The sequence below is a fragment of the Nyctereutes procyonoides genome, unplaced genomic scaffold (genome assembly GCF_905146905.1).
Source record: "Nyctereutes procyonoides isolate TBG_1078 unplaced genomic scaffold, NYPRO_anot_genome, whole genome shotgun sequence".
Lineage (NCBI taxonomy): Eukaryota > Metazoa > Chordata > Mammalia > Carnivora > Canidae > Nyctereutes > Nyctereutes procyonoides.
This window is the reverse complement of record NW_026575045.1, coordinates 7,844,490-7,867,137: the sequence shown is the minus strand read 5'-3', so window position 1 is coordinate 7,867,137 and position 22,648 is coordinate 7,844,490. Positions and strand designations below refer to the sequence as shown.

Below are 22,648 nucleotides of genomic sequence, written 5' to 3'. Positions count from 1 at the left end.
GCAATGCTAATTTTACTGCTTAATCCCATTGGTACTCTTCATTAACTATGAGGTCATAGATTTTTAAGTTTTGGTTTTCATCTTGATTTTACAGCTTTTATTTGGACATTAGGATGAGTTAGTCATGCATAATGTGTCATACAAACTTGCATGCATTTTTTTCTCTACTTTGAAGGTAGCTCTGTTAGTATGTAAAGAGACATGTAGAACAATGTGACAATTGAAAAGTTCTTGTTACAGGTTATTAATAATTCCCTTTTTAGCTCTAGCTAAAGGCATAAACACAATATTAATGACAAGAAAACTATAATGTGACATGATGTATCACTAATATGATGGAAAATTATACTGTAAGATTTTTATATATCATTAATAGGATTTCATATAATGGGATTTTCATGCAAGATCAAGCATTGTCCATAATGCCTCTGGATAAAAAGCAGTACTGTGTTTCATGCTTATAAATAGCATCATAGACAGATCACACATGATCCTTGAATATGAAGGTTTATAGCCTAAATAGAAAATGTTGCAGCTTCATGATATTTAGAGTTTAAAGATTTTGATTAGGAGCTTTATTACTTAAGTTGTGCTTCAGATTAAAAATCCCCTGTAAATTTGGAGTAGAACTATAGGTCTATTGTTAGTCCACATTTATCTATATTTATTTTATGAATAATATTTACATATATTTTATAAATGACACTTTTTGAAGCTTTAATATTTAATATTCAATTGATGAATTCTTTTTAAACATTAACAGTATTCACTTTATTTTTTTTAACAGTATTCACTTTAAAAGTAAAATTAAAGTGTTCGATTAACTTAATAGCTTTAAGAAACAATAGGCATTTTATATGAAGAAAAATTAAACACATTAATTTATTACTGGGATGAATTGAAATATTCTTTTTCAATGCAGATTGATGATGTTGTTTCTTTCAAAAATCACCTTATTCTTCAACTTTATTTCTTCAAGGTCATTGAGTTCTCTTTTTATTCTTCCTCGGTAAAGCCACAGAATTTTCCAAGTTACACCTTTGTGTTATGTGTAATCTTTCAGTGTAACCTTCTTCAAAAAGAGCAATATACATAATCAGAGAAAAATCCATTAATTCCTACTGCAAGTGAAACCCCATGTAGCTGGAGCTCGGTATACTGCAAAAGTTCACAGGGAACCACTCTCACCCTTTAATTTGCAAAGGAGTGATCTATGCAAATCTGAGTTTTATGGATCCTGAGAGATCTCTGACAACTTTTTGCAAATATCCCAGATAAACTATCAGACTTACTGGACATCCATAGGAACACCAATAAATTCTTTGTGGGCCTCTTGGGGTTCCTTCTCAATTCTGAATCCTATAAGGATTGCTTGGTTTAGCCATTTAAGAGCTGATGAAGTTTTTGTATGGAAAAATAGCATAGGTTTTATGGCACCTAGGAGGCTTCACACTAGTTTCTGCAATTAGCACAAATGTTGAATTAACAGAAGAATCAATGGAAAAACTCATCTGGGCTGCTCTAAGTTTATAGTTTATCTCTTCCAGGCTTATTCTGTACCAGTGGTACCCAATTATATAGTGTTGAAGAACTTGCTCTATTTTTCACTAGTTTTTATATACTTAAGGAGAAATGTAACTGTGGAATGGAGGGGATGGGAATAAAAGTTAAAAAAAAAAAAGACTAGCATGGGATTCTATTTGGTAAGGGCATGCAGAGGCCTCTAGTATTTTAAAAACAGAAGTTTCTTTCCTCAACTTTGCTCTGGTCTTTCCCTGGCCATCCACAGGAGGATGTCTGTGGACCCCTGGAATTTGTGATCCTTTCAGAGGCATAGTCAGAGATTGTGACCATATATACCTGTTTTTCATCCATCATTGAGCTTTAGGGACCCCTAATCCAGATTCATCCTGCATTTTTCCAATTACACCTTGGAAATATGGTAAGCCTATAAAACTGTACCTTACTTTTAAGGCTGAACAGTGAGTTCTTGATCTCACAAGAAGTGACATGCTACATGGCGATGGCTGTACAGTGAAAGATTATTGGAGATATGTCAAAGATCATTTTTAAAAGTTTTTAAAGATTTATCTATTTAGAGAGAGAGTGAGAGCATGTGCCACATGCATGCACACGCACACACATGAATAGGGGGAAGGAGATAGAAAATCTCAAGCAGACTCCCTGCTGAGTATGGAGCCCCACTCAGGGCTGATCTCAGAACCCTGAGATCATCACCTGAGCTGAAATCAGGATCCAGATGCTTAATCGACTGAGCCACCCAGGTGCCCCTCTCAGAGATCTTTTTGATAACCATTTCACCTAATATTCAAATTTTGTGAATCCTGCTAAAATCCAAAAGGTATTCCAAGTTGGTATAATAATTTATAGCCACATATTTTATGTATTTTATCATTCCATTAGCATCAGCTAATAATGAAATATGAATAATAGATAATGATGATAAATAATAACATTTATTAAACAATTAATGTATGGCAGGCAACATCCTAGGCACGTTATATATTATCACATCTAGACCTCATTACAACTCGTGTCAACTCCATTTCAGGAAAGAAAAGGTCAAGTCTTAGAGACACGTGTGGATAATAACTAAGGTAGAATTTGAACCAGGTAATCTTATTATAAATCGTGAGTATTTTAGCCATTCGTTATATCCCACTGCTTCTCAGCTCTTTTCTCACACCTGTAATATAATTTATCCAGTTATATTTATTAAGCTTTTAATATTTCTTTTTCATTCTTTTTCTTTCCTTCACTTTTTTCTTTAACAAGACAGAGTGAAAAGTCTTTAGTGGTTTATAAGGGCATATTAGCACTTTTATACAAAAGTCACAAGATGTGTGGCCTTTCCAGAATTTCTTTCAAGACAAGGGAGTAATTGCCAAAGTTCTTGTAACTCTTTTAATACACTGTAACTCAGGACCATTCCTTTTCTTTGATGTCTATAGCTCCCTTATATAAAGAATATCAAGTCTCAGGACCCTTTTGATTCCATCTCTAATAACACAAACATTAATTTGAATATTTTCTTTAAGATCTATTTTTTAAAAGATTTTATTTATTTATTCATGAGAGACACAGAGAGAGAGGCAGAAACACAGGCAGAGGGAGAAGCAGTCTCCATAGAGGGAGCCTGACTTGGGACTTGATCCAGGGTCTCCAGGATCACACCCTGGGCTGAAGGTGGCGCTAAACCACTGAGCCACCCGGGCTGCCCAAGATCTACTATTTTTAAAATGTTTTTTTTTTTTTTTATATAAATTAATTTTTATTGGTGTTCAATTTACCAACATACAGAATAACACCCAGTGCTCATCCCGTCAAGTGTACCCCTCAGTGCCCATCACCCATTCACCCCCACCCCCCACCCTCCTCCCCCTCCACCACCCCTAGTTCATTTCCCAGAGTTAGAAGTCTTTATGTTCTGTCTCCCTTTCTGATATTTCTCACACATTTCTTCTCCCTTCCCTTATATTCCCTTTCACTATTATTCATATTCCCCAAATGAATGAGAACATACACTGTTTGTCCTTCTCCGGTTACTGTGGCCAAGTTCAAAAAGGGTGTTGCCTGAGTTCTCCTCTGGGATTTTGATGGAATCTTGTCTCACATTTAGATCTTTCATCCATTTTGAGTTTATCTTTGTGTATGGTGCAAGAGAGTGGTCTAGTTTCATTCTTCTGCATGTGGATGTCCAATTTTCCCAGCACCATTTATTGAAGAGACTGTCTTTCTTCTAGTGGATCGTCTTTCCTCCTTTATCGTATATTAGTTGAGCATAAAGTTCAGGGTCCACTTCTGGGTTCTCTGTTCTGTTCCATTGATCTATGTGTCTGTTTTTGTGCCAGTACCACACTGTCTTGATGACCACAGCTTTGTAGTACAACCTGAAATCTGGCATTGTGATGCCCCCAGATATGGTTTTCTTTTTTTAAAATTCCCCTGGCTGTTTGGGGTCTTTTCTGATTCCACACAAATCTTAAGATAATTTGTTCTAAGTCTCTGAAGAAAGTCCATGGTATTTTGATAGGGATTGCATTAAACGTGTAAATTGCCCTGGGTAACATTGACATTTTCACAATATTAATTCTGCCAATCCATGAGCATGGAATATTTTTCCATCTCTTTGTGTCTTCCTCAATTTCTTTCAGAAGTGTTCTGTAGTTTTTAGGGCATATTTTGAGAACCATTTGAATGGTAAATGGTTCTCCAACCTTTTATTTTCAGGTTGTAGGTGTCCTTCTGTCTAAAATGAGTCTCTTGTAGACAGCAAATAGATGGGTCCTGCTTTTTTATCCAGTCTGAAACCCTGCACCTTTTGATGGGGTCATTAAGCCCATTCACGTTCAGAGTTACTATTGACAGATATGAGTTTAGTGTCATCATGATATCTATTTAGTCCTTGTTTTTGTGGATTGTTCCACTGAACTTCTTCTTAAAGGGGAGTTTTAAGAGTCCCCCTTAAAATTTCTTGCAGAGCTGGTTTGGAGGTCACATATTCTTTCAGTTCCTGCCTGTCTTGGAAGCTCTTTATCTCTCCTTCCATTTTGAATGAGAGCCTTGCTGGATAAAGTATTCTTGGTTGCATGTTCTTCTCATTTAGGACCCTGAATATATCCTGCCAGCCCTTTCTGGCCTGCCACGTCTCTGTGGAGAGGTCTGCTGTTACCCTAATATTCCTCCCCATGAAAGTCAGGGACTTCTTGTCTCTTGCTGCTTTAAGGATCTTCTCTTTATCTTTGGAATTTGCAAGCTTCACTATTAAATGTCGAGGTGTTGAACGGTTTTTATTGATTTTAGGGGGGGATCTCTCTATTTCCTGGATCTGAATGCCTGTTTCCCTTCCCAGATTGGGAAAGTTTTCAGCTAGGATTTGTTCAAATACATATTCTGGCCCTCTGTCCCTTTCGGCGCCCTCGGGAACCCCAATTAAACGTAGGTTTTTCTTCCTTAGAGTGTCGTTCATTTGCCTTAATCTGTCTTCATGGTTCTTTAATTGATTGTCTCTTTTTTCCTCAGTTTCCCTCTTTGCCATTAACTTGTCTTCTATGTCACTCACTCGTTCTTCCACCTCGTTAACCCTCGTCGTTAGGACTTCTAGTTTGGATTGCATCTCATTCAATTGATTTTTAATTTCTGCCTGATTGGATCTAAATTCTGCAGTCATGAAGTCTCGTGAGGCCTTAATGCTTTTTTCTAGAGCCACCAGTAGCTGTATAATGGTGCTTCTGAATTGGCTTTCTGACATTGAAGTGTAATCCAGATTTTGTAACTCTGTGGGAAAGAGGGCTGTTTCTGATTCTTTCTTTTGAAGTGAGGTTTTCCTTCTAGTCATTTTGCTCAGTGCAGAGTGGCCAAAAACAAGTTGTATTGGAACACGGGGGAGTATCACTGGTCCGTCCAGCTGGTCTTCTGGGGGAGGGGCCTGCTGTGCTGATTTTCAGGTGTCAGCACTTGGGGGAGCTGCTCTGCCCCTGCCTGCTGCAGGGCTCAGTGGGGGTTGTTTACCCCGTGAGGCCCCAGGAGGAACAGCAGCAGTTGCTATGGCAACTCTGGAAGCCTGGATTCAGCCTCCGCAGGAACTACGGGGCTCGGGCTCTCGGTTCTCCATCCGCAGGGCCTGGAGGCTCCGGGGCGGGGCCGCTGATCTGCTCAGCTCCGGGCAGGAGCGTCCTCGCTGTCCTGGGCCCTCCCGGCCTCTGCCTGTCCCGGGGGAGGCCGGATCCTGGGCTGTGTCCCGGCGCCCTGTGCTCCGGGGCCTGCGCTGGTGGATTCGCGCTCCCGCCCTGCAGCTCCCTCCGCGGAGCCGCCGCCCGAGCCCCCCGGAGCTGCTCCAGTCGGTCCCTCCGTGCGTGCTGCAGCCCTTAGGGTGCTCGGCGCACTCTCCCGGGGCGCAGGTGCCTGTTAGTGTCCCCGGAGCCCGAGGGCATCCCCGCCCTCCTGGGTCCTGCTCCAACTCCCTGCGAGCCCCTTTCCGCCCGCCCGGGAAGGTTGGTGCAGCTCCTGCTCCTCCGGGACGCGACGGGGCTCTCCTGTCCTGGGGACACTCGCCCCGGCCTCAGCCCGGCTCCTCGCGGGCCCCTCCCCCTCGGAGGCCTTTTGTTCCTTTATTTCTTTTTCCCCGTCTTCCTACCTTGATAGAAGCGCGGACTCTTCTCACTGTAGCGTTCCAGCTGGTCTCTCTTTACATCTCAGGCCGAATTCGTAGATTTTCAGGATGGTTTGAAGGTTATCTAGGTAATTTGGTGGGGACAGGTGATTTGGGGACCCTGCTCTTCCGCCATCTTGCCCCTCCCCCCTTTAAAATGTTTTTGAATTTATATTCTTTGTCAGGGCAAAGGGAAACTTGTTATTTTATTTTTATTTTTGAAGATCTTTTTATTATTATTTAAAGAGAGGTACATTTTGTTTCCCCAAAGCCATTAGCCTTACAAATTAATTCTTAGTGAGTTTAGTGTACAACAAAACTCATTTATATTTCTCTGGCTTGAAAGATCAACCATTTTTATGAGAAAATAGGTAAAATTTCAGAAAAAAGGTGGGGGAGTTTACAGAATTCTCTGTAGGAATTCTCTGGATGGCAAGATATCACACACAAATTCCTCTTTAATATGTATTTCTTCATGCTGGTTCCTAAGAAAACAAAGTAATGCTTCTGATAACCTAAACAAAAAAAAAAATCGTTTTACCCTTTATACCTGTGTACTTTTGATTACTCTGAGTAGTGTGGCAGAAGCCAGGAAGCTAAGGTCCTTGACTAATTTGACCATTTCACACTGGTCTAAGTCATGGCTATGAATCTGAACCTGACCCCTGATGCCCTCCATCCCTCACAAACTTCACTTTTTCTGAACTATTTTCTGTGATTCTTACATTTATTATTCTCAAATCCCTAGCAACTAATATTTTCTAACCTCTTTCCTGCCCCCCACATTACTCTTTCACATGATTTAAAATCAACTTATTTTACTTTTTTCCTTCTTTTTTTTAAATTTTGAAACCCTTCTTATGAAAGCATCACTTAATTGTATCAAAAGAATATTCAGCTATCAGCAGGCAAGGGGATGTTATTAACTCCATATAAACTGTTTGCATTCTGACATGAACACATTCACAAGCACTTATTGAAAATGCTGTTGCTTTGGAGTGAAATGGAAAAAATAAAAGTAGGAGGCTGGTAATATAGTTCAAGACTTGCTGGTCCATTTAGAAATCCTGAAGAAATAGAATTTGAAACCAGACTTTACTATTGGAAAAAAGGATTAACTTATCTTTTGCTTCTTTTGAAAAATATCACTATGACAATACCACCTAATTCCTTGTCTGAAGATGAGCAGTCTTCAGCAAGTCTGAAGATGAGCAGCCAAGCTGACATGGGCATCAGTTGTCTTCAGAGAGTTTACCTCCATCTCTGTTCTTTGCCATTCTAACTTGTGGTTGTACCTTCTGGTCACCATAATGGCCACAGTCATTACATGAGATACCCAAGCCTAAGAGAGAAAGAAAAGGAAATGATTAAGAAGAGGGACTTTACACCTGAATTATCAATTCTTAGAAAACTGCTTTCCCCAAACACTTGCATTTTCACATATACATCATTGTCCAGAACTTAATCACCTGGTTACATCTAGATAACCATCCATAAAATACGGAGAAAAATCATCCAGGACTTTTTATTAGTACTATTACACAGAACAAACTTATTTTTGAAGATAAATGTTTATAACTAAATCAAATGACTCCAGATGCTGTTTACAATCTAGGAATCAAGACTACATTTAAGATTCTTCTATGAACAACTGGGTGAATTTGACCATGTCAATTCTTTCTTCCAATGATACCTGGAATATCTATTCTTCCCTCAACTCCTATTTGTATTAGCTTGAACACATTTTGTTCACCAGTTTTACAGATTCTCTCTTTGTCCTCTCCCCACTCCTACCTCTTCTTTCTCTCTGTCTTTTGGTCTCTCCATCTTTCTGTTTTCTCTGCTCCCTTTCTCTCAATCTTTTTCAATCTCTCTTAGCAAATCTGAAGATTAATTTTTTCTTGCCCAGGATCTGAGTTCACCCACTTCATGGGAAGGATTCAGCAAATCTTGCTTGGTTAGTGAATTAATCATTTTAAAGGAAATCTAAATATGCCCATATTCAAACAGGATTATATAGTATGTATTTTCACATACAGAAAATTTGATATTATAAACACAATGACTCTTTCTAATGGCATACTTAATCGATATACTTAGTATCAAATTCCCTAAAATGAAGCTTTCTTTGCTCATTTGACTATAAAACAAAAATAGACTTAATTGCTCCACTCTCAAAGCAGAGCACCATAAATCTTAGTTAGGCAGTCCCTGAAGGATCACACTCAATCTCCTGAAAATGAAAATGGCTACAATTAAGTAGGTACTTCCTTCATCAAAGTTTAAGGTAATTACAAAAATGAATGTAAAATTTAAAATAGAATAGTACTTTACAAAACACACACATTAAATAAAATTGGAAAAAGGGAAGTTCTCCCACTTCCTTAAGAATTCATCTCAAAGTCTTGTGCAAATCAATTCACAACTCAAAAAAAAGATGTTATCAAGCTAGCATACTATCTTTTACACTGATGCAGAAAGTGCAGTTAGTTCTAATTATAGTCAGTTTCCCAAACAGAAAATACTTACTCTAGAAATATCAGCTAAGATTAGAGCAGAAACAGGTTTTATTGGTAAACCATTCCATTAACTAACATATTGAATAACAGAAATAGTCTTCTTGTGAAATTAAAGATACTTGAGGTATGGGGATTGAATAATGTATTTTCAAGGCTCTATTAAAATTTATATAAATAGGGTGTAAAGATCTTGCCATAGCTGACTCAACTGAATCTTTTATGCAAGGTGTTATCAGAGCACATGTAATTGTAAAGAATTGGATTGTATCAAGATTAAAGAACAGGCTTGTGGTAGCAGTTTTTTGTTATTATGTGATTAGTAAATGACTGTATGTGTGAATAGAAATAAATCTGAGATCTCCTTTCACTAGTAGTGAGATGAGTCTTAGGGAGTGTAGAAAACACACATCCACCTTTGTGAATATCATAACTTACTAAAAAACAAACATGTGTTGTGCATAATGAAATTTTCTTGAGTCACTTTGTAGTATCAGGGCCTTTTTCTCTAAATTATATAATCTTAAAATATAGCTTTTATGTGTTTTTGATATGCAGCTCTAAGAAACTTGGATTATATTTAAACATGTCAAAAATCTATAAATACCTTAGGAACAAAATTTTTCAATTGTTTATGGTTAATCTTGAGACCAGTTAATTTCCTCTAATGCATAAACATGATTTTCACTGAAATCTGATCTTATTTTAAAAAATGAATAGGTCAATACTTCATTTCAACATGATGAGCAGAACCACAAATTAGACTTCTTTTCAACAGGTATACTCCATGGTTGAAGAATAAATTTGGATAGAATTACTCAACCTCATTGGAAGTTGCTGTGGGTTAAGCACATGCACACATACACCCTGCAAATGTGAAATGATGAGTAAGCCTTTTGAAACAAAGCCATCCCTTTGTTCAAATGTGTTCAAATATAAAGTCAACTTGTTCATTTTTATTTCTATAGCATAATTTGATGGAAATGAATCACTCCATTCACTGAGATATGAGAATAGTTTTAAAGAGATTCAATTCTGATGTCACCCTTTTTTTAAGTCCTAGTTTTTCTTTAAACACATTTGCCCACTAACATTACTCACCAAGCCCTAGAGTAAGGGAAAAATGAGTAAATTTTGAGAAAAAAAAGCTAATAATGGATTTTGAAGAAAAGGATTTCATCTGGAATATCAGAGCAAAGGTAAAATTGTTCAATATTTTATGGCTTAAAAAAAGGCAGTATATGAGCAAATAGGAAGAACTCATTCACTTTCAGCATAGTATATTTCTAGGACTTGTCTACTGTCTGGAAAATTCTAGAATACACTGGAGAGACTTTCCATTGCTTATGATATTGTAACACAGATAAACAAACAAGCAATAACAGCAATAACAACATAAACTGTCATAATGGATGAATTGAAGAATGTTATGGAACCCTATGGTAGAAGATCTCATCCAACTTTTAGATCATTTAGGGGTTGAGGAAAGCTACTTAGAAAAAGTCACTTCTATGCTAACTTATAATGGTATAAAAAGAGTTAGTGAGGATTATATGAGGGCTGGAAGAGGATGGATTAATTTAGAGAGAAATACATCTGTGAAAGTCCAAAGGAAAAAAGGAACAGGTGCATTCTAAAAACCAAAATAAAGTCAATATGACCAGAGTGTGAAATGTGATGAGAAGAATGGAAACAGATTACATCAGAAATATATAGAGCCCCTAGGCCTGTTAGGGTCTTAGGAGACATGATATAGAGATATGTCTTTGTTCTACGAGCAATGAGGAGCTACTGAAAACTGGAAGCAAGTAGATGACATAATCATATTTTTAATTTAGAAACATCACTCTGGCAGCACATAAGAAAATGGAATAGAATGTGATTAACAGCAATTGTAAGAGTATATACACAAATCATAATATTGCTGAATTTTTAATTTTTTAAGACATAAGCTAAGACAATTTTCTGAAGGTTGTAACTTATTTCTATAGTTTTTTATTTCTTGTCAGTTTTGATGATTGAAGTTTTTTCCTTGTTTGAATGTCCTTATCTTATAAATAAAACACTCTTCCAAGTTCAAGTAAGTGGCTTTTTAACTGGCTGGTTAATATTTGATGTGATTTTTTATTGTTTGTACTTCAGGTTATAGTAAATATAAAATAATTAAAAAGTCATTGAACTTCTCCTCTCACTTAGGTTGTAGAAAGACACAAGAGAAAATCTTTACAATGAAATAAATAATTTACAAAAGTGTACTTTCTATTAAAACTTTCAGTAGGTTGAGGTTACAAGACCACCACAACAGCTGAATTCCAAAGATGAATGAGATATATTAATTTTAAAACTTTTGACAGCTGGGGTGGGGAGTGGGGGGAGAGGCCTTCATAATAATAATTAAATCAGCTAAAATTATAACTAAATCTTAAATACTAAGTATGAGCTAATATGCTAGTTTAAAATAATTAGGAGCCCTGAAGATATTTTGCATGGGCATTCAATCTCCCTTCAATGGGCTTCTCTGTTGATAAGAAAGATCTATGGCAGGGCTAGAGACTACAGGGAGTCCTCATTACAGGCACAGGTATGAAGAAAGTGACTGGCTATCACTGGGGTCTAGGTACCACACATCCCCTGCCTTGGGGATCCTTTGAAATATAAAGCAAGGTCTTCAGACCAGTAGAGTAAGGGTAACAAAACTTCCTTGTACTAGGGCCCAAAGATATGCTACTCCTGAGGAGAGGAAGTAAATCCAGTTATAATTGGAGGTGGCTAGGATGAACTCCTGTGTCAATTATTCTCCTTGAGTGTAAAACAAGGGTCTTCAATCATTGGGGAAAAGTCATAAAACAATCTCTTCTCAGAAACACACTAGAGATACAAAGTGGATTTTGGATGGATGCCATAGTAGGAAAGGACAGTAATGCTAAGAAGGTCCAGACTGAGGCTGGGGCAAAATAACTTACCCCATTGTGAACCTAGTCTGTGTAACAAGCAACAGAAGGCTACTGATGAAGAGGGTAAGAGTATGAAGAAAGACTCTATCTGTGGCACAAAGGTGCAGGAACTGCTGAATCCTGAGATTAGAATATAAACACAAAGAGAAACCCAACCACAGGAGGAACTTGAAGCCTGTAGTATATCAAAGATACGACTGCTACCACAGGGGTGACAGGTGGTTCCGTCAGTTAATCTGACTCTTGATTTCTGCTCAAGTCATGATCTCAGGGCCCTGGAATCAAGCTCCATGTCGGGCTCTGCATTCATTGGAGAGTGTACTCGAGAATTCTCTCCCTCTGTCCCTCCCTCTGTTTACACTCTGTCACTCAAATAAATAAATAAATAAATCTTAAAAGTAAATTGCAACCACAAATCCCAAACCTACCTCAAATTGCCAATTCTCCATATTGATGGCTTGACAGAGGAGCTGGGATCCCTACTGTTACACTTGACCTTAATTTCTACTATCTTTCTGCACTTGACATTTCTTAAACAATAAAGTTACGGGATACACACACACACAAAAAAAAAAACAAAAACAAAAATAAAAATCCTCATAAACTCTAACCATGAAATAAAGCAATTGAGAATTCCAGACTCATAGGATACTCAAATACAGTATCTATTAGACTGGGTCCTTAAAATAACAATGATTAGCATGTTAAAGGATTTAATAAAAAAGAAATAAAATATGCATAAACAAATTTGCAGTTATAAGAGAGTGATATAAATTATAGAAAATGTCAAATGGAAATACTAGGTATAAAAATATGTTATCAAGATTAAGAATTTAAAAAATTTAAGAAAAAAGTTTATAATATAATAATCCAAAAAGATTAAGAATTAATTTGATGAATCCTCAACAGACCATATATAGCTGAAAAAAATCAGTGAACAGACTTGAAGATAGGCTAATAAAAATTATACAATATGAAACACAGAGAAGAAAAATATCAGTAAAAATATAACAGAATATTCAAGAGCTGTGTGATGATATAGAACTGTTGACATAGGCATAAATTAAAGTCTCTAAAAAAAAAAGAGAACAAAAACTAGAACAGAAGAAATGTTTGAAAAGACAGTGCTCAAACATTTTCCTGTATAATAAATGACTACAAACCCCAGACCTAAGTAGCTCATAGAACTATGTGCAAGATAAATGCAAAAGAAAAAAGCAAGAAACAGAAAAAAAAAGACCAAAGAAATTCCCTTAGACATAGCAACAAAGTGATAACAAAATGTAAAGTTTTGAAGGCAACCAAAAATATAAAAATACAGCATAATTTTCATCATAAATGAAGCCATCCAGAAGACAATGGAGCAATACCTCTTAAATACTCAAAGAAAAAAAAAAGAGCAAAAGGAAAATGTCAACTAAAAATTCTATCTCCATTATTCTATGCCCTGTAATAATATCTTCCAAAAAATAAATGTACAAATGTAAAACACTTTTTTCAGATATTAAAAAAAGCAGAGGGAATTCATTGCTAACAGACTTACAGTACAAGAAATATTTAAATTATTCAAGTATAAGAAATATAACATCAAATAGAAATGGATATTTTTTACAAGAATGAATAAAGAGTACTACAAATGACAAACATGAATTTTTCTCTCATTTTTAATAACTTTAAAATACAAGTAACTATCTGTATTGGTTTCCATGTTCTCCTGAAACAAACTACCATGAACTGAATGACTTGAAACAGAAATATATTCTCTCTCAATTCTGGAAGACAACAAAGTCTAAAATCAAAGTGTAAGCAGGTCCATATTCCCTCTAAAAACTCTAGAGAAGGACCTTCCTTCCCTCTTCTAGATTCTCAGGGTTGCCAGGAATCATTGGTGTTCTTTGGCTTGTATATACATCACTCCAACATTTCTCTCCATATTCTTGTGAACTTCTCTTCTGGTGTCTGTGTCCAAACTACCCTTCTCTTATAAGGACATTAGTCATTGGATTAGAGCCTATCCTAATTCAGTATAACATCATCTTCACTTGACTACATCTGCAAAGACCCTATTTCCAAATAAAGTTATATTCACAAGTATTGCATGTTAGAACTTCAGCATATCCTTTTGGGGGACACAGACTTATAAATCCCACCCACTTCCAAAATTCATGTGCATTCCATATGCAAAATACATTCACCCCATACCAATATCCCCAGAAGTGTTAACTCTATTCCAGTCAGTATCAATTTTAAGTCCAAGGGACACCTGGGTGGCTCAGCAGTTGAGCGTCTGTCTTTGGCTCAGGGCCTGATCCCAGATTTCCAAGACCAAGTCCCTCATCGGGCTCCTTGCATGGAGCCTGCTTCTCCTCCCTCTGCCTGTGTCTCTGCCTCTCTCTGTGTGTCTGTCATGAATAAATAAATAAAATCTTTAAAAAATAATAAAAAATAATTACTTAAAAATATTGAAGTCCAAAAATCTTACCTAAATATAATCAATCCAAAAAGTGCCAAGTCTCATATTCTGAATCATTGAAATCAGGTATGTGTGACTTTTTGTATGGTCCATCATCACATAGAACTCCTCTCTATTTGTGGATCTGAAATCGAGAAAACAAGTTATCAGCTTCCTAAATACAATGGTGGGACAAGCATAGTATGTATAGACATTCTTATTCCAAAACTGAAAAACTAGAAGGAAAATAAGAGTCACAAGCAAGTCTGAAATCCAGCAAAGCAATTCCATTAGGTTTCAAGGACTGAGAATAATCTCTGTGACTAGATGCTTCTGTCCTCTGGGCCTACTAGGGTAGTGGCCACACCTTCTCATTCTGTGGGGTCAAGGGCCTCATCCCCTGAGTCGCCAGAGTAGTGGCCCTATTGATCCAGCTCTCACACTGAGGACAAAGGAGGAAGAAGAATGGGAAGTATCTTCTAATGGATACAGAGTTTCTTTTTGGAATGATGAAAATTTTCTAGAATTAGGAAATGGTGATAGCTGTACAAGCTTGTGAATTGAATGATAGCTCATTAAAATTGTGATTTTCATGGTGTGTGAATATATAGATCAATTAAAGAAAGATGGAAAATGCACACTATCTTAAGACCTATTTTTAACTTACACTAATTAAAACAATGTGTTGTTTGTGTAATAATAAGCATATAAGGCAATAAAACAGAATAGTGCTTCTAGAAGAGACCTACAAATATATAATTGATTGATTTTCAACAAAGTTGCCTAGGTAATTTAATGGAAAAATATATTTTCAATAAATGTTACTGAAACATTTGGATATCCATAATCAAAAATAAATTTAAAAATGAATAAATATTATTTTTCATCATTACCTTATTCCACACTCTATGAGATTAATTAAAATTAATTCAAGATTACATGTGAACCCTAAAATTATAAAAATTCCAGGAGAAAATGTAGAAGAAAATGTTTAGCAAATTTTTTTTAGACAGGACACAAAAACACAAACCATAAAAGACAAATTTTAATAAATTTCATTTCACCAAAATTAAAATATTCTCTTTGAAGGACACTGCAAAAGAAATGGAAAATGGCCAATGACTTGAAAATACATCCACAGAAGTTATATGTGGTGAATGATTTAGGACAGGAAGTAAAAAGAAATCTCACAACTCAATAATAAGAAAACAGCACTAAAGAAAATGAGCAAAAGATTTGCAAAGAGCCTTCACAAAAGAAGTACAATTGATAAATAAGGACATGAAAGAGTGTTTATTAATCATTGAAAGATTTAAATTAAAGCCATAGTAATACACTAAATGACTAAAATTATCAAATAAGCAAAACTCATATGATATAAATTGTTGGTCAAACATTATGCTTAGTGAAGGAAGTCAGATACAAATAGCTATATAATTTCATTTTCATGATACTCTTACATAGACTAAAGTATAGGACAGAACACAAATCAACAGTTGCCACAAATTATGGGAAGTGTTAACTATCAATAGGGAAATATTTGGGATGATGGAACAATTCTGTATCTTGATTGTGGGTGATTATTTTTTATTTGACCTTTAAAAACGTCCATTTTACTCTATGTAAAGTATACCTCATAAATTGGTTATGAGTTGAATTATATCCTCTCAAAATTCATAACTTGAAGTCCTAAATCCCTGTATCTCAATGTGACCTTGTTTGAAGGTAGGGTTTTTATAGAGGTGTTGTTATAAAAAGGGGAAATTTATACACAGAGACACACATAAAGGGAAGATGATGTGAAGAGATATGATGAAATGACAGCCATCTATATACCAAGGAGAGAGTGTAGAGCAGATCCTATCTCCACAGCCTTAAAAGAAACCATCATTCTCAATACCTTGATTTTGGACTCCTAGTCACTAAGTTCTAGTGACTATACTAAATTTCTGTTATTTAAGCCACCCAGTTCGTGGTACCTTGTGATGGCACTCTAGCAAATGAATATACTTGACTTTCAAAAAACGCATTTATTTATATGTCCACAATTTGAAAATTAAAATAATAGCCATCATAATGCAATCATACCAATAAGGGCTCCAAAATTAATATCTACATATACAAGTACACATGAACAATGAAAGAAAAACTATTTGATTAAATATTATATATATATATATATTTAGTTTCAATACATTTGAGTAGATTGTATTACCATAAAAATCTCCTTTAGTAAGATATTCTCTAGGTGTACCATTATTGTTTTGTTCAAAGATCTGCATTTATGTATTACTTAAATTATTAAATATTGCTTGAACTGTTGGTGCTCTGAATCTATTATTCAAGTACCCATATGTGCTTCATCCTCCATCTTCTCTATGAAGAGATCAACTCTACCACATGCTTAGTATTCCACAAATGTTTCCAAAACCTCTTAAAAGAGAGATTCTAGAAATGTATAGGAAGAAGATTGTGACAGCAAGGAACATAGTTGGTATCCACATACATAATTAAAAGGTCAGTTCTTCAGACACACAATTTCCTAGAGAAAAGTAGGATTTCTTCAAGCCTACTGTATGCATGGACTTTAAATGAGAAGACAGCATGCCACCTTCTTAACTTGGCAATCTGCCATTGTACATGGCGGCAACTCTCAAGAAGAATGTTGATTCCCTGATGCAGTGAAATACAAGTTGCACAAATATAGAAGTCCAAACTCACTGAAATTTAAAAAGCACTGAACCATGCCCCAGTTTTGTTATAGCTTTATAATTTACCAAAGTCATTTAGGATAGATTTGGGAAAAACAAAATTTTCTTACAGTCGAAACTGACAAGTTCAAACACATCATGAATCTTCATCATGGAGTCAGGCCCGGGGGAGAAGGTCAGCAGTGAATGGGGGGGGGGGCATAATTATCCATCAACATAGCAACCTTTAAGTAAATTTTAGTAGACATGTTAAAGAAATTTGTTGCATGCCCAGCTCTGCTTATAATGATAATTGCACTAGTCTTATTGTTTGTTTGTTTGTTTAACATAACCCTATTTACTACAATCTCTTACGTTGTTAGTGCCCTCTATAATCTCCTTAATGAACGGATATTTAATTATGTTCCTCTTTTAATAATTTTATATTGAGTAAATAGGTTATGTACTAGAGGTTATGTGCTAGAACATTCAATACTTAATTAATTTCTGAAAGTATATTAAAATAAATAATTTAAATGCAACAGATTTTCACATACTCTAATACAATTTCATAAATATTATTTACAGAGACTTGAATGCTTTAGTATATTGATAATACACTATAAAGTTTTTTGCTTTTAGATCACAAGTTCAAAGCCAACCTCATAATATAAATCAAGAAAGAGAAGTAAATGGTTATAGTATTTAAACTTCATGCTGTGAGTCACTAGTTATGTTTGCATGTATCTACTAAAAGAATTAAACAAAGTAAGAAGAAATGCAAATCTTCTCCTCCTCTTGGAAAAAATTCCCCAAAAGTAGTACTTTAGTTTGCAATACCTGATGAAAGAAGAGAGAGAGACAGAAAAAGAGAAAGTGAAAGGGAGAGAGGGTTTGGGGGAACAGGTACTTACACATGATGGCAATTCACATTTACCTCCATATAAGAATACTCATATTAGTTAGCTTGCACACATTTTTCCCTTATCAATAATATAAATATGAAATCAGAAAAAAATATTTTATATATTTTTTTCTATATATCCCTCCTAAATTTATTTAACATCCCTCCTGGTGGATCGGTTTTTGAATATTGCATGTGATTCCTATAATCCTTTGCAACCCCCAGACTCCATCTCTACTTATGTTTAGAATGAGTTATGGTGGGAACCAGAGGAATTTCCTCTTCAGACACATTTTTTAAATTAAAACTGTGTCTTAATCAAAAAGTATATAATTTCCTTTCTTCTATTTTTTAGGAAAATCTGTTGCTAAAATCCTTGACAACTTATATAATGGATACTCCCTAAATACCCTTGGGAGCTTAGCTAAATGTTGCCTTTATGAAATTTATAATGTAACAAAATTAAGAAAGGATGTAAGTTAAAGAATTGGTGTTGTCAATGCCAACAATCCAAAGAGGCTCTCGGTTGTAATTGTGATCACATGGTGGGCACAGAAATCCATTGAATGTTAAAATTTTGCTCTACAACAAAGTGGAAGAGGACAAATAATCCTATCTGATGTGGGAAGAAGAAAAGTTTCCAGGAGACAATGGAGTGAGCTTGAATCAATATTAACACCTGGGAAGTGATAGCAGCCGATGAGCTACTCTAGTGTGAAACAATTAACGTTGACAGGGATCAGTTTGAACAATGTGTTTCACTGGTCATAAAGCTAAGAAATAGATTTGCAAACAACAACAAGCCCTCTATACAGTAACTGCCATCATCGACTGAGTGGTCAGTATGTTTCATTGGTAACTCCCCTGGAATCACTAATTGGACATTAATCTTTCAATCAGCCATGCTTGCTTATAGAAATGACTTTTTGATAAGTTTCCTCCCCTCTGCCACCCCAACAAAGCCAGGGCAGATTTGACTTTTACATTAGAAGACAAGTCCACTTAAGGAGTTGATCTGCCTTTCCCGGGAACAAAACCACTGATTCCACAATTAGAAGGATGGTTTAAAATGTCAAGAACTCTGGTAAAGTAATACCTTTCCTTAAATTGACAGTGAGGGATGAACAAGAGAGACAGCCCTTTGCTGAGAGCAGATTTAATTGGCAGGGGTCAGGGAATTTCATGAAGATATGGAGTTCCTTAAGGATGCAAAGAAAAGTAACCTGAAGAGGAGGAAAAAACTGCCTAAAGTAGGTCTGGTGATGTCAATGCCAATCTTTTCTTTCACAATCTTGCCTGGGGCTCGTTCTGCCCAGAACCAAAGAGATGATGACACCTATGGTATATTCATAGTACTGTAGCATTTTATTTTAAACCTTGGTTAAAAAAAAATAAATTTTGGGCAAAAGAGTGAGGGAGGAATTAAATTATGTGCTTGCTTTTCTGCAATGCATATTGCTCTCCATCCATAAGCAAATAAATGTTTATTAACTGAAATTCATTCTGAATTTTATTACTCATTTTCATCTGTTGAAAAATAAATGTCGTTTCACACCCAGTAGTCAGAGTTCCGATAGTTCTTAAATAGATTAAATTATTTTTGCTCTTAATAACAGATAGCTCAAGGGTTTAATGAACATATTTGAATGAAAAGATTCCAATATTTGTATTCGGGGATGGGTGTGTTGGTTTATATGTACATTTAAATTTATCTCATAAAGAAACATTTCAAACTACTAGTCTGTACTATGAGCTGCACGGTGTGTGAACAAAAATGTTTGCAAATGCATTAAAATAAAATGTTCTAATCTGGGTTAAATGAACTCTGTGAAACTGACCACAGTCTAAAATATTATACATAAAGCTGGTAAACATAATTATTAATATAATCATATTTTCCATCGTGATCATAATCAGCTGCAATGATCTTAGCAGACTCAACTTTGGAAAACTGAGAGTATTCCAATTTAAAGTACTTTATTATTTTGCAAAGATATACTCAGTTCTTTAATGCCATCTACATTAAAAAAAAATCCCATGGTGTAGTTCAAGTCAAAACTACTGGAGTAGTTCAAGTCAAATATGACTTGCATACCTATTCCAACAGGTAATTCAATTAGCAATTCTTTCACTTATATTGAAAATCAGAAATTTGAGACCAATTACTTGTACAGATTGTTTTTTATGCTGTTTCATCTTTTGGTGATCCAGTCCTTTACGTCATTTGCTTTCTCCATTTCTGTAAAGGAGTTCAAACAAGTTTTACCGAGAATTTGTTCATTGCTTCGATTCATTCATGTCATGGAACATTGTAATAGTTCATTTATTTTGACTACTATAGTACGTGCAATGTATGAATAATGCATGTTTTTTTCATCCTGTCTTCCATGGTGGGTATTTGGATTAGTTTCCATTATTTTGCCATTATGATATTCTCACACAGATCTCTCACAGTTCATATGCAAATATCTCTCTGGGTTGCATACATAGGAGTAAAATTCTAAACCATTTTGAATGCTCAAATTTACAACGGCCAAGTTGGCAATGCCAACTTCCTTTTTAGGTGGTCTTACCACCCATTTTAAACCCCTACTTTCCAAGATTTATCAAGTCATCATTATTAAAACTAGTAGCATTTTTTTTCTAATAGACACTTTGATTCACATAAGATTCTTAGACTTGGTTGATTGGGAACACTGAAATACTGTGACACTTTAAGCAAGGAAATTTTTCTGATAAGATCTTATTTTTCATGTGTTTTAAACTTTTTGTTTTGTCTAAGATAGGAGTTTCCTATTTATTTATTTATTTTAAAAATATTTGATTTATTTATTCATGAGAGACACACACAGAGAAAGGCAGAGACACCGGCAGAGGGAGAAGTAGGCTCCAGGCGGGGAGCCTGACGTGGGACTTGATCCCTGGTCTCCAGGATCATGCCCTGGACTGAAGGTGGCACTAAACCGCTGAGCCACCCAGGCTGCCCGGGTTTCCTAATTTAGCTCACTTTAGGGACTTGTCTTTTTTTTTTTTTTCCTAGCTTTAAGGTTTATTTTTGTAACTTTTTTTTTTAAACAGAGAAAAACAACACACTCCTTGGGGGAAGGTGAGGGATTGAGAAGACAGGCCATGGGTAAAAATAATCACGACAGCACCTGGAGTTGATAGGCCTGCTTAGGAGAGACACGGGCACTGCCACACCAGCACGGGGGACAGCTACTGTCTGAGGCTCAGCAGACCAGTTCACACGCCATGCAAAGCTGCTATAAGATCCAAGTCATAAAAATCTTCTAGCTCATCATGAAACAAGTCCCACTCGTCTTCAGAGTCTGTCAGGTCGTCGTCCCACCTGCAGCCAAAAGCATAAGCAACATCTTGCCCAGCTCAAAGGTGACAACTTCCTCTACTTCGTTGTCAAAGGGGTTGCTGTTCTCTCTTTCCTCAATGAGCTCCCAGAAGTGGTTCCTTCGTTGGGCCCGGTATCTGCTTGATGTTCCCACTTTCTGTCTCTGTGGCTCCTCGCTATGGCCATCAGGGTACACATGCTTGTAAAAACAGTTCCCTCCAAATGGGCAGCTCCCACATCCTTCATCAAAATACCTGCACGCCTTGTTGCTCATTGCCTCCTTATATTTCTGAATGAGTTTCTGCTTCTCTTCTTTCTCCTCCACCCAGTACTCACTTGGAATGACAAAGTTAGATGTGATCCGGCATTCGGAGCAGGACTTTATGATCTTGCCCTCAAATTGCTTAGCACTCCTCCACTTGCGAATACACTTGAGACAGTAAGTGTGGTTGTAGTTGGAGAGAATCCCAAAAGGACGCTCACTGGGGTTGGCTTTCTCATAGACCACCTCCATGCAGATCCCACACACCATGTCCTTACTGCGCTGGACAGCAAATGAGAGCTCCATGTCCATCTCATGGGCCTCAATGCAAGATTTTATATGTTGTGATCTCTGGGCGGCATCCATTGGATGGAGGACCTGCAGCCCACACATGTCACACGGGTCTCGGTGGAGATCTAGACAGTTCTCCCCATACCGGCACTCTCCCACTGCAGCATAGGGGCAAAGCTGCTTCTTGGTTTCCACTGCTGTCTGTTCTTTCTCTGATTCTTCCTTGGTCACAGAGCCCTGTGGGGGTGCTTCAGTGCAGGAAGGGGCAGTACGGCCACAGTAGGGCTGCCCGGGAACAAACTCAATGGCATTCACCCAGTCTTCTGAACCTGCGCCGACAGTAGCAAAGTTTGAATTTCTGGACTCTGCTTCACCCGTATTCATTTCAACAACTGGTCCAACTCCCAATGAGAGACTTGAGGAAGCAGCAAGAGATGATTTTGCAGTTAGATCTGCAGCAGTCACTTCTTCCCGTTGCAATGGCTTGCTATGTTCATATCTGCAGTGGTCTCCGTAAATACAGTATCCTCGCTGAAAATACTTGCACACTACACCATAAGGAGTGTCAAAGAGGTCATGCGAGTAGCGACAGTTATCTCCTTCTTTACAAACCCCGTGCATGAAATACCTTAGCTCCTAGTTTTTCTTCTTGCTTTTGGTATGGGTTGAAGTGGTGGACTCAGAGCTGATGGCCAAGAAAGAATTCTTAAGAGGTCTTCAGTTCAAAAAAGGTGGTTTTACCAAAATAAAGGGACTGGGTTCCTGGGCTGAAAGAGCTGCCGGGACTTGTCTTTGAAATCGTTAACTGTAGAGGCGATGCTTATCCTCCCTGGCATATACATCAGCCAAACAAGACATTTTGTATGAGGAAAATTTTTGTCTTTTTAACTGAAATGCACCTGTTAGTATGCATTTAAGGAACATATAGAAAAGAGAGAAGTAAATAAGTTCCAAAACTTATCCTATAAAAATAAATGAGTAAAAATTGTTAAATAAAATGAAAATGGGGATCCCTGGGTGGCGCAGCGGTTTAGCGCCTGCCTTTGGCCCAGGGCACGATC

The 22,648-nt window shown here is 36.6% G+C and overlaps 1 pseudogene; it reads right to left on the bottom strand.

Annotated features, from left to right (window-relative positions):
• Nucleotides 1-20,931: 20,931 nt before the first annotated feature.
• Nucleotides 20,932-22,211, bottom strand: LOC129509240 (E3 ubiquitin-protein ligase makorin-1-like; annotated as a pseudogene).
• Nucleotides 22,212-22,648: the final 437 nt, after the last annotated feature.